The following is a 13165-nucleotide window of genomic DNA, read 5'->3' on the forward strand; positions in this document are numbered from 1 at the left end:
CCGCTGCGCTGCCGGCGACTCCGAGATTCTTACTGAACTGAAGCGCTACTAAGATAGTGGCAACAAGGCCTGTGACAGCAATGGTCCTCTATTCGTTGAAGCAAAGCATTCGCGTACGCTAGTGTGTCTTTCGTAGCATTAAGGCACCTTGTAAAAAAAAAACAAGCATCATAAAATGTGAAAGCACTGGAGACAGCTTGCTCGAATTTTATTTATGGTTAGAGTTAACGCCACTGCAAGAGCGCTTGTCCAGCTGATCACAGAATAAGGTGGAGAAACTGGTCGAAGATTCCTGGGTGCAATCGTTCTCCTACTATCGCGCAGAAATGTATTCTGCGGGAGTGTGGATGCGTCCCGCAGTAACAGCCATTGTTGCAGCCAGTATGCGGAATATACGGAATACACTGAAAAAAAAAGAACCAAGTGTTTCGACAAGGCGAGGAGCGCACGGTTCGCGAAGCTTTCGAAGTTAACGGGGTCAAGCTTTCGCAACGAAGTAGAATAACCCTAGCAGGCCATGTATCAAGCTATACCCAAAGCGAGCGCCAGCAAACGATAGTTTGCTGGCCTCTCTAAATACGTTAGTGCCCGCGCATTCCGGAGTTACAGCTGGACAAGTTTTTCTCTTTTAACGCTATTAGACATGGTAAGATCGTCACAAGAGGAGTTCCGAAGACGTAGTATGCTTCGCCCCCTCCTTCTATGTGTATAAATTTCAAATCGAATCTCGGCAAAATTATACCTGCACCGTACTTTTGTACAAACAAGCTAAGCAAATCTGAACGAACGCTGGTAATTTGCTCAAGGGACACCACATGCAGAGTAGCACTGGGCACCGAAAACCAAGGCGGGAATTTCGAATGTTCGGTACATCGCAATTATATCCTATGGCCGTCTGAAATAATTGGCCTAGTTGAACACACAGAAAACAACTCAATTTATTGCCGTTGCAAAAAGCAATATCAAAAAAGCAACCATTGAAGAGATTTTATACCCATACCGGAATACAGTTAAATTAGACTGCAAGAATGACAATGCAGTATTATTTATTACTGCAAAACAAACACCTTCGGAACGTCTAGTAAGTCGTTTACACAGGTATGCTGAAACACTTTCAGACATGTACTCACTAACACTTCAGTTCTATCAAAGCACTGGAAGTGAGGGGAAACATTGGGGTTCCGAACCAAAGAAATTAGTGTGAAAATTTCACCAGGAGAGATTACGGCAACAACCTTTTAGAATGCAGGAGGCGTTTCATTACTCAAATGCGCGTCATAGAAGATGATGACGGGAAGTATGTATGCTTCAATAACGAAGGCATTATGGGAGTAGTCGAAGCTAAATTCGGAATGGAGTTGTCGACAGATGCGTTACGGCAAGTCTGCTCACGACAATACACCACTAAACAAGTCTCGCAAATGCAAGCTATCTGGGAACGCGGTTTCATGGAGCTCAAACATTGACCCTACTGTTCAGACCACGGCGCCGGTGATTACTTTCTTTTTCGTCACCCATATAAATTTCTGAGTGGACATAGATTTCGTGACTATAATTCAATCAAAGAAGCGGTAAGAAGGCTTCTGCAGAACTAAGAAGTTTCCTCTGTTGTGAGGGCAGCCATATGTACATGATGAAATGTAATTAGGGTGCTGATGTCAAGGGGTATTACACTGACAAGTAGTCATTCAATTTTCTCCCAAACTTTTGTTTGCATATGCAGCGATACAACTTTTAGGCGCTCAGTGAACGAATACACTCACTAAGCGCTTGATCTCTTGTTTAGGGGAATCCTCCAAGGTGAAGTAGATTTGTAATATGGGAGTTGTTACAGTTATATTGATCAATTCGGTCTTGCCTAACCATATGCTAGCCGTCCTGGTTACAGCAGTTGGTAGAGCGACAACTACGGTGAAACGGTGGTCACAGGTTCGAACCCTAGACCAGGACGACCTTTCCTTTAAAGAGTTTCTGTGGAAGCTGTATAGAAGAGTGCGGTGAGGGGCTAGTTGGTACGACATTATGAGAACAAAAAATAACTGCGCAAAAGGACGGGACAAGAGAACCACACGGGACAAACGTTTGTCCCGTGTGGTTCTCTTTCTCTTGTCCCGTCCTTTTGCGCAGTTATTTTTTGTTCTCATGAAGCTGTATAGGTTTCCTCTGTAGCCATATGGCTGCGCATTGGCGGATGCCAAGGAGTAGTTACTTGCATATTACTCAGAGTGTGTATGGAGAAAAAAAACGATCTCTAAATTTTATTTTCTGACCTTGAGGGCTGCAAAGCTGCTGATCTTTTCCTGAACTTCTATACTTTTTGCCAGTTTGGCTTCAAGAGATGATACTGCAAGGCCTGAGAACCTAAACGTTTCAATAGTATATGACAAGTAGTTTATGACAGGTTGCAAATGAGAACTCTGACCCTCTCATGATGCCCCAGGCAGGCACATACTGCGGAATATTTCAACCTGTAGTGAAAAGGTTGTGCAAGATGACAACATCCAACTGAGGGACGATTGTGTGTGGACGATTGTGATGCTTGGCCTTATCCAGTCAATGCATGCCGCTTCAAGATGTCTCCGTAGCCAAGGTATTTCGGCTTAAAGTGCCCTCTCACACAACTAGTCAGAGAAGACTGTGAGCTTCGGAATTGAAACACTGAGCTCATTCACATTTAAGAAAGACATTGCGTGCACCCCGCCTCCTTTCTATGCTGCAGCCGCACCCCCTTGCGCTCTGCACCCAGTGCGGACCGCAACCCCCGCACCCCCTTTCGTGACACCACTGCTCTCAACCATCGACTTGTCTTGCCTAGCGTTCAAACCCTGTTTTCGCCGTGCTTCCGCTCCGCGAGGGTTGCCAGCTTTAGCAAATCACCGCCATGGCACAAGGTATCTTTCACTGCACAAGATGTGGTCATAAATCTATTGTCCAAGCAACCAAGCATTTTACCCGAGAGAAGCCAAGCAGCAGGCAAAGGAAAAACTTGTACCGATCGGAAACCGTTGGCACCCGGTGGCACTGGGGAACGAACGCCGCATCTCCCGCATACGAGGCGGATGCTAAAACCACTCCCAAGAAGCACAGGTAATGGGCCTAATATTGGAAAGGGATAGTTTCACTTTGTTCCTTTGCTCGACAGGCCTTTGCCAATGCATTTCCAATATAGATCTGATTAGCTGTGCTGCTGGGGCTAAACCACTGCTGGGGTCAAGCTCTACAAAGAGGTAGAAAAACGGAATCTATGCTTGACTCACCCGTGATAGGCCGCACTTTACCAGTTGCTTCTGAATTTTTGGAGGGTAGTATTCGAGAGGCTTCCTGAAAATATTTAGAAATTAAATATGATCAATTAAGCTATTGTCGCTTGATCAGCCGCGTGTTTTTGAAAGCGATTCTTAAGCGAGAGCAACTTTTCAAGAAACAGATTAATGGCAACGTTTTAAGAGCAAATATTTTGCAGTTTAAATAAAGCAATCTGGCTCATTTGCAGACAGAGAAATTTCTTTAATAAGAGGCTTGCCACTACATTTATAGGCTACACGCTTGTATTCCTCACCATGGAACATAACACACTGAAGTCAGCCCAGAGCAGACATCGAAATCGCGCACTCTGGTGGCATAGAATCCTGGCTATACGGTAAAGTTGGGGCGTACTTAGTGCCACGTGCTTCAGCCGCGCCAAGAGCAAAACAGATGAGAATGATACATGAATGTGGTTTCATATTGAAAAACAGCTCGCAGCGTCCACAGAGCTTGGTCTATAAAAACTGTGTTGCTGACCGTACAGTGGTGCAACTTAAATACGCCGCCCTAATTGAAAATTCTAACAGTCGGGAAGCAGAATTCATGAAGCCTTAACATCACAAAATCCGTTTTTCTGGTGTTTCTAATGACGCGATGAATACGCTATTGCGTGCGCTCAAAGTCTTTTTAAAAACTTTTTACTTATAAAAAGGCAAAAAGGCAGAATTGTGTATTATGAGAGCATTATGTATGCCGAAAAACGGGCACTTCTTTGCTAGCATGTAATTGATATGCAGCAATGCAAAGAGCAGCCATGACCCTGTCATAACTTTGCCGCTTGCTTGCGGATAGCCTGCGTCATGTACTATCGAATGCAAAATTGGTATTAGCAATTACGATTGCATGACTCGATGCTGCTCGGCGTTTACGCAGAGCTGGAGCGCCACGCAACGAAACGAGGATGCCGCAGAATTAACTCACTTAATTCATTCGTAAAATAGTAAGCAAATGGCTCACTTTCAACAAGGAAAAAAAGCGTGAGAGTGCCAGAAAACTTTTATTTAGAATACATTAATTCGCATGAGCCGGGTGGCCGTGGCCCCTACTCCAGGGCTCCGCTGGCGGCAGCTTACTTGCGGACTAGCTGGATGATCCAGGCTTGATGGTCCAGGTTGTCGCTGGGCAGGGCCTCCTCCCACGGCTCGTGTATCGGCACTATTAACTTGGGGCTTGCTACGCACCAACGACACTACCTTTTATCTTGTGTGGGTCTCATCTTGTGTAAAATGTGTGTAAAATCTTGTACATGTGTTTGAATTCTCCTCCAATCAGTGGCATCCGAGGAGGACAGTTGTTTGTGTAGTGGTGAGAAATGCCTTCTTTCTAGCCTAAGTTGTTCTAGCCTGTCGTCATACGGTCCTAAGATGGGGGATGGGGCAGGGATAGAGATAGGGATCCGCACGGTTTGTGAGAGCTCGGGCTAGATTGTTCGCCACCTCGTTTCCGGCTAGGCCTTCGTGAACAAGTGTCCATGTTATTCTGTGTGAGTGTGAGAGCGTATTTAAAGTGTACTCGCCCTTCCGTGAGGTTTTCCAGCAAGGTAGTCCCTGAAAGCTTGTTGGGAGTCCGTCCCTATGTGCGATGACTTCTCCTGTTCATCTTGAGTCTTAATGGTGATGGCTACGGCCGGTGATTCCGCTTCCGCAGGATCCTTGGCATAGATTGAATCCATGATGATTGGCCTCTTCTAGTTGTCGACCGCAGCAATCGCGAAATGCGCGAAAAAGCGTGAAATGCTTTTAGCTCCCAATCTGGCCCAACTCACGAAAATTCCAAAACCGCCGCGAAGCATACGCCAAAACCGAAGCGGTACATAAAGCCGGACCTGAGATTGTGCCTGGCCTCAGATCTTTCCGCAATGTTCCATGCCAATGGTATCCAGCAGAAAAATTATTTACAATCACAGCTGCCCGAGTAAAAATCGCCTCAACGTCGGAGGAAAGAGCTTCGTTTCTATACGCCTTACACGTTCGGGCATCTTCACACTTTTTTTTATATATTTCCCTGCAGAGAAAAAGGATCATTGTTTCCTCTGGTAGCTGTCGTCCTGTGTGACGTACCGGAAACCGTTAAACACTGTTTTGTCAAGTGCAAAAATGCAGTTTTGTGAGGGCCCAGGTGAAAAATTTAATGGCTTTGAGGAAAGGAAAGACTTAGTAAAGTTATCACTGCTTGATGGAAACCTCATCCGCGCCAAGGGAGAAGGAAAGAAAGAAGGTGGAAGCGAAAGAAGGAAAATAAAATGTGGGCCGTAGTGCAGGGCTCAGGACAGATCTCGACCAGCTGGGGATCTTTAACGTGCACTCACATCGCACAGCACACGGTTGCCTTTTGCATTTGGCCAGCATCGAACCCTGGCTGCGACGCTGATCGTTGCGCTGTCGGCCTTAGTTGTCCGTAATCAAACCGCTGGTGCACTAATACGGAAAGGTATAGTAAAAGTACTATCGCAGTAAGCTGCCGCATGTGTTGCTGTCCGGATTCTATGAATTCTTGCTGTCCAGTCGGAGCCGCTCCACCTCTCTCTCCCCTTCACCTCCTTACAATGCTCTTTAATTTTCCTCCTCCCCCTCTTTCGGTTGCAACATCCTCATCACCGCCGCAAATCCCAGGAACAGCTGCGATCGAAAACAATCGACATAAAAAGAAAAAGGTCACTCCCCACACGCACGCATGAGCGGGGGCTCATTGCGAGAGGTCATATGACATCGGGGAAATTATTCTTTTCGAAAAGCTCAGCCAGCAAATACTTCATGCTGACTCTGCTTTTCTGCGTGTGATTTGTCGTGATGATGAATAACGGCAGTTTCCTTGGAAAGCTGTGCGCTCCCACACGCCTCCTAATGTATACTGTGATATGCGACACTATCTCATTTTTGCTGCGTTCCCATGCTCGCCAAGGATGGAGCCCATTTTTACGGCCTCTTTCGTTAATACTAACTACATAAATGACATCTGCGGCTCTTGCACTGCTGCCGTTCTGTTCTGCATGAACTGCGCTCGGTGCCTCAATCCGCACCTTTCAATTTTCCCAGTCCACTTCACCTTGAACTAACCAGCATATCACGATCATTTTTTTTTAGACACATAAAAGGCCACACAGACGCTTTACTTGTTAACCGCATTTTTCAAGCCGGGGCTGAATTGGGGCACGTACTTACCACCCTACTTAATTTTATGATCTTTACACATTGCAAATGACATACCCAGAAATTATGGACAAGCGCATTTCAACTTTTTTTATCATCCTAATAGTCCACTGCAGCAATCAAAATATCCGAAGACCTCACTTCGACATGCTTGCATTTTCTTGCTATTAGCGCTCTTACTGAAGTCAAAAACATTCCCCATTGAATTTCGATGACAGTATCAACCCAATGCAAGCGATGGACAATCTTAAAAAAACTGCTACGCATCCATAACAGTGCGTTACAATATTTCGCAGTTGCTTCGCAACTATAACTGATGTCCAAGAATACTGGACATCATGTGTTAATAACTGAAAAATGCCAATCTAAAATCCAGCTTCCTTTTATGTGGGCAGCCCATATAATCAGATGAATGAAGGATCATTTACATTCCAGGCTCTCAAACGACGCTAAAACTTGTAGGCTCACTCTGGTAAACCTGAAAGCTCCATAAAAATTATTGGCAGATCCCATCAATGCATTGCAAGTATCCTGGCAGCAAAATGCTGTTTGGGAGATCCACGGCAGTATTTCGGAAATAATGAAAATATGGTGTTGCCAAAACTCATCAAAAAATTTCCGTTCTGTTCCTAACGAAGACTCGCCATATACCGGTATCTGCTGTTGCCGCACAGATTTTACTTAATTTATCATTTTGTTCATTATGCGATTAGGTGCGTGATCGTCCTCATTTGAAAAAAATTGCTTGCAATATTTTCTCATGCTTCACTCACCGCTCCCTATTGATGAATGCCTGCATAATTTTTGCAACTGCTCAATGCATGCTTTTTTTTACATTGTCTTTAAAGGAGCTCACGTCCACAGTCTGAGACTTGCCGACTTCCTTCTATATTCCAGTTTTTTGTAACCTGTAACCTTCAACATGCAATAAACGAAACTTCAGCTGAAAACGGAATTCGGCATATGTACAGGCAGTACGATACATCGCATCTAGAGATTAAGAGGCTGAATAAAAGCATCGCTGACATCAAAGAGACACTGTCAAAGCTTCAGGGAAAAAAAAAACATCAAGCTAGGTGAAACAGCTGAAACTTGAGCTTTATAACGCAGGACAGTACGAACAGCGGAAAAATGTGGAAATACCGCCAATGAAAACCTTCTGAATTAGACATTGTGCTTCAAGTGTCAAGCGAAGCCGACGAAGAAGCTGCATATATTAATGGCTAAAGATTATTACGTTGCTGCGGTGATCGCTCTTGCTCCTCGTGCCGAGATGCGGAAGAATGGCTCACTGAAAAAAGTGCGCGTTGGGAACAAAATTTAAACGTCCACACCCGCCCTTAAATTTTATCGAAGGCGACTCTGTCAAAAAAGTTTAGTTTCCTCGAATCCCAGACGTATTTCTCGAGATATAATGGTGCACTGTACAATTCGCACATTAAAAATCTTCGCTTCACATATATTTTCAAGTATGTGTCATAAAAAAATGGCGCTAAAATAATTTTTTGTCGTCATCACTCTAACTTTTGACAGCGTGTGTGCAAGTAGCTCCAATATTCAAAGGGCAGTTACTTCGCACGAAAGAACGAATTATGTTGTCTCCGCAAGTTGAATATGAATATGAGTTGGATACGAAGTTAAATATGGCCCATGGTTGTTTTTCCTACAGAGGCAGCTCAACCATTAAGAGCAAATAAAAAAAATGTGATTCTCGCTGAAACATCTCGATTGAATCTCTAGAAACATCTAGAAACATCACTGGTTGAATGCAAATGACTTCTTCAATTTCATATCGAAATTACCTTTATATTCACTAGAGCATGGCTTTGGTGAATCGGAAACTACACTGGCAAACTAAATGTGTGCTTCAAGATCATTTCTTTCGTTAGATGCTGGGCAGCCGAGAAAGAAAAAATAAGAATAAAAATTGTCTTCCCCTCACCGTCTAAGTCCCATTGAGCTTAAATGACCATATCTACCGCTTCACATGGATCAAAGGCGAAAAGCTGTACGCAAAGATGCCAGTAATCAAAATGGCGTCCGAAGATGACGCGGTGAAAGTTGTCTTACATCCAACTAATCTGAATCACAGAGATGATGCCTACTACACACGCTGAACACAACTACATATTTTTCGCTTCTTGGAACAAATAAGTGTTGAAGTTATCCGCAACCGATTTTTTTTTTTCATGCAAATGTTCGACGCTAAAGAAATAAAGATGACGCTGCAAAAGACTTTAGTTTTTCGACTTCAGTAAAATTTTAGACATCACTACCTTCTCTGAAATGTAGTTTACAGCTGATATCGATTTAAGTTGCATAGTTGGTACCAGTTCCTCTAACTTAGTTGCGACAAAGGAAGGAGTAGTGGTGTGCCAAATTTTTTTTTTTGGTAGGGGAGGAGTCACATATGGTTTGTGCAGTATTTCACGACTTTACTATAATTCTACCTCAACTGCGCATCGCCCACCATTGGCATCTCTTGGGGACTTTTTTCATTTTCTTGACATTTTGTTAAACATTGCGAACAACACAGTTGTTACTGCAAGGTGATTTGATCGTCGACCTTCTCGCATCTAGTCAATGCAGTAGAGCTCTATGTGACTTGTTCTAGGTTCATTCTTTTCACAGCGTTATAACACTACGTACTCACTCCTCTTTAGCTTTCCGTGGCAACCATGAAATATAGTACGTTATTAGGAGTGTCTTTCGTCGTGGTTCTAGTGATAATCTATTTACAATGGCTTTTTTTTTACCCTCGGTGCTGTAGACCAACAAAGTTTGGGTATTTCGCCAAGTTATGAGCCTGGAGAGCTTCCTTTGCCTGCAAGCTTTACGAAAGCGCACAGATTTCTGCGCGATGTGGGCACAATTTGCTGGGGCAGAGTGCCGACGGTAACTTCTTTTTCTAGGTTCTAAAAACTGTTATGCATGTTATTGACGGTGGGCTGCATGCCTTTCAATAAATAAGGAGGCTAACAGTAATAGCTGAAAGTTAACTACTATGTTAAACAGCCTACTAGTTAGCACGTGTTAGCTGTATTGTGACGCGCTATGCCACTGACAATAAATGGTAGGCCAAGAAAAGCGCCCTTTTAACTCAAAAAGCCTATTTTTACGAATTTCTGAGCAGTTTAGGAGAAGCGCTCAGTATATCCGGAACCTTGTGACGCTGAAGAGGTACCAAAGATTATTAGGCGTCCAAAATCGGATCCCTCTTTTGGCTATGGCAACATAAATGGTAGAGCTATTAAAGCTTCTTCAGCAGCCCTTTGAGGTCATTAGCACATATATGAAGTCACGTTCTAGTAACCAGTGTTCTTTTATATATGAAAATGGCATGAATTATTTTGCTGCTTAAATCGGACCAGCAAATGGCTGTTATAAATAAATACCGCTACTTGCGCTTATAACGGTTTCTTGTGCGCTTGTTGTGCACATTATTTTGTTACAAAAGCAACACTACGCGAGTCGCCGAGCCATTTCGCGGAGCTGAAGAAAGGCCATACTGCGCATGCGCGAGGAGCAGTGACGTCACACGGCGCACAGCTGGCGCGTCGCCGCCGTCGCTGCGCGGGTGACTCAGAGATGCCGCCGCCGCGCTCGCCAGTTGCGCATGCGCAGTAGCGGCGCATAGCTAGCGTGCCGGGGCCGCCGCCGCTGCCGCGCGCTCTCCATCGCCTCTCTCTCTCCTCGTTGCTTTCGCAATCCTCCAGGTTTAGCCAGAGCTAAACCACTGCCAATTTTTTAAATGCCTGTTGAGTGTTTTTCGCAACGTAAGATACATAATAACAACTACTGAGGTTTCCAAAAGCATAAACCAGCCAAAGACCCACTTTTGTGGACGAGAGACAGACTGGCTAAAAACTCAGAGGAACAGAAACTAGCCATACGCATCTCTTTATGCTCTAAGAAGAACTTCGATTCCTTTAAACACAAATTCTACTGAAGAAAATATAAATTTAGATCATTAAAAGCAGATCACTGCGATTAAGAAATACATAACTCTGGAATCGTCCTTAAGTTCGTGAAATTACTGGTGTACGTTTAATCTTCGCATTTATGAAATACGGGGGGGCCTAAGGTTTCAATAGTGAATCCGCCCCTTTTTTGTTGTACAATAACGTTTTGTTTGTTTTTTTTGTAATTCCATTCGAACAAGAGCTCATATTACATGCGAATAGCACAAATGTATTTTCATCTCAAGAAAACTCCTAAGGCCTGTAATGAGAGTGTATGAAGCTCTTGCTTCTTTTGCCGCTTGTTCTGAGCATTGTATCGGGTGCTTGGGCCCCGTCAGGCAGAGTGCATCTGCCTTTTGCCCCTGTATCCGAGACCTTGTTGTCTAAATAAATAAAGATCTATCTATCTATAAACGCATGATTGTAGAAGCATGGCAATTGACGAACGCTTATCAGCTGCTGTTAAATTCATTGAAAGTATACAGGTGTTATTTTATGATCGTAACAAACTAATTAATTAAGGAGTGTTTTATTATCAGCTTCGAGTGAAACTGTTTGGAAGAAAAAAAATCAAAAACTTCTAGCGGTCATTTTCTATGCCCATCCTTGTTGTAGAGAACATGTAGCTAATTTAAAAACAACGCTCTCTAGATGCCTTGGTATTATCAACGAATATTGACGGCAGTTGCACGTCTGGTTCAAGATACTCTTTGCATATTGAATCGTTTCGCGTATTGAGCATTGTTTGTTAGATTCTGATTTGTTGTGGTGCACCAGACTCACTAGTGTTTACTGTAGAAGAAAACGGCGATGGATCTTTTTTTTCCGAATTCAAAGCTACACATTGCCTTAGTTCTTAAACTCTTAAGTATTTTGATTACAAAACGCGAGTTTACACAGATTTTCTCTCTTGTTTGCAAAAAAATAAACATAATACTCTATTCTTTAAAATGCCAAATTCAAAAAACAATACTCTTAGATATACACGATATGTCGCTCATCGGCACTAAGTACGCTACACTATCTCTCTTTTCATTAATAAACTCCCATTCACATACATCGTATGCCTGGGTTTTATGTCTTTGTTCATTTATTAATGTTATTCTGCTTTACCTTCTTTCAGTTGCTGGTACATGATATTTTTATGATGCTGCCTTATTCAGCATGTTTTTTTTTTCATTACTGAAGTGAGTAATTTTCTTTACAACAGACGCATTGATTCTTGCTTCATACTGCTGCATTCATTCATTCTGTAAACATTGCCCTACAGTTTTACTGTCGTAGTGTTGGTGCTGTTTTTACTCCAAGTCTAGGCGAATGCCAGGTAAGCGTATCTCCCAGTTCCAAACCAGCTTGACATTCATTCTCTTGGCCGTTTTAACACCTTCTCAGACGACCCCGCTATCTAGTGGGCCGAATATCCAGTCTCGTTTAGTCCGGCTACCTGCATGTCAAGGTCCTGGCTTCCCGCGTCACGGCAACGCACGATCAAGGCTTCCCTAAAGCCGGGCACTCAATTTTACAATCTCAAAATCAAAGGCCTGAAATCCAAATAGCGGCCTCGGTGAACGGGGGCAGTAGATCCATCAAGCATAGGTCACTGCTGCGTTATCTTCCAGCGTTGAGCCGCGCTGTATATAAAGTGTGTGATCACGGAATAATTTAATAATTTCGTGACTGCTGCACGATAACGGTCGCCATTTATAATATAAGCGTGGCTCATTATGAATATTCCGAAAGAACAATAGACGTGCAAGGATAGCACTGCACTGCAATCTTTCTTGCTGCATCTGAAAGTAATGTATACTGCATTTCTAATTTTTTCGCATAAAAATCAAGACAGCGAATGTCGCCACACTGAATACCAGCTTCACCCTATTTATATCTAATACATCTGCACGATTTGCACGATCGAATGCAAGGTTCTTTACCATGGCTCTTCGCGGCCGTTGCTGAAGGGAAAAAACGCAATACGATTTAAAAGGGGTTTCAAATTAGCTATTTTAGCGAGAGAAATAAAAAATCACATCGCCCTATCGCTATCCGCTTTATACGACGGTGGCGTTGTGCTGACAACCGCCGTTTTTCAGATATCGCCAAGCATTAGAGAGTATTGCCAGTGTAGTATATATTAAACGCTTTTTACCGAGCGGGAAATTACTAACGTATACAAGGGGCGAGGCCTCAATGCACCATCGTCTAGTTGCCGTAGCTTTATTGAAAACAAGTGGTTTCGTTTAGGTTTGGTTTACAGGGTTTAACGTCCCAAAGCTACTCAGGCTATGAGGGATGTCGTACTGGACCTGGGGATCTGACTAACGTGCACTGGCAGCGCAAATTCAGCATTTCACCTCCATCAAAATGCGGCCGTCGAGGCCGGGGTCGAACCCGCATCTTACGGGTCAGCAGCCAAGCACCGTAACCACTGAGCCACAGCGGCGGCTTAGTTCTTTCGTTTAAACATCGTCGTGTTATTAGACGTGTAGATATTACGAGCAACGAGCTGCTTCCAAGGCGAGGAAAGCTGTAGTTGCGGGCTTTCCAGGAAAACAACATGAGACAAGCTATCCTTTCGGATTAACAGCTAGAACCTATTTAATGCATGACACGTGGTCAACAAATGTTACTTTGTTTCTTACATGCGTGGTATGACGAAATGCTGAAGTATGGATGATCAGATGAGGGGGAAAATTGCTCAAGATTAATAGCACGGCACCCGTAAACATTGATACAAGCATTCCATTGCTT

The sequence above is a fragment of the Amblyomma mixtum genome, chromosome 2 (genome assembly GCF_055824585.1).
Source record: "Amblyomma mixtum isolate Tamu chromosome 2, ASM5582458v1, whole genome shotgun sequence".
NCBI classification, from domain to species: Eukaryota; Metazoa; Arthropoda; class Arachnida; order Ixodida; family Ixodidae; genus Amblyomma; species Amblyomma mixtum.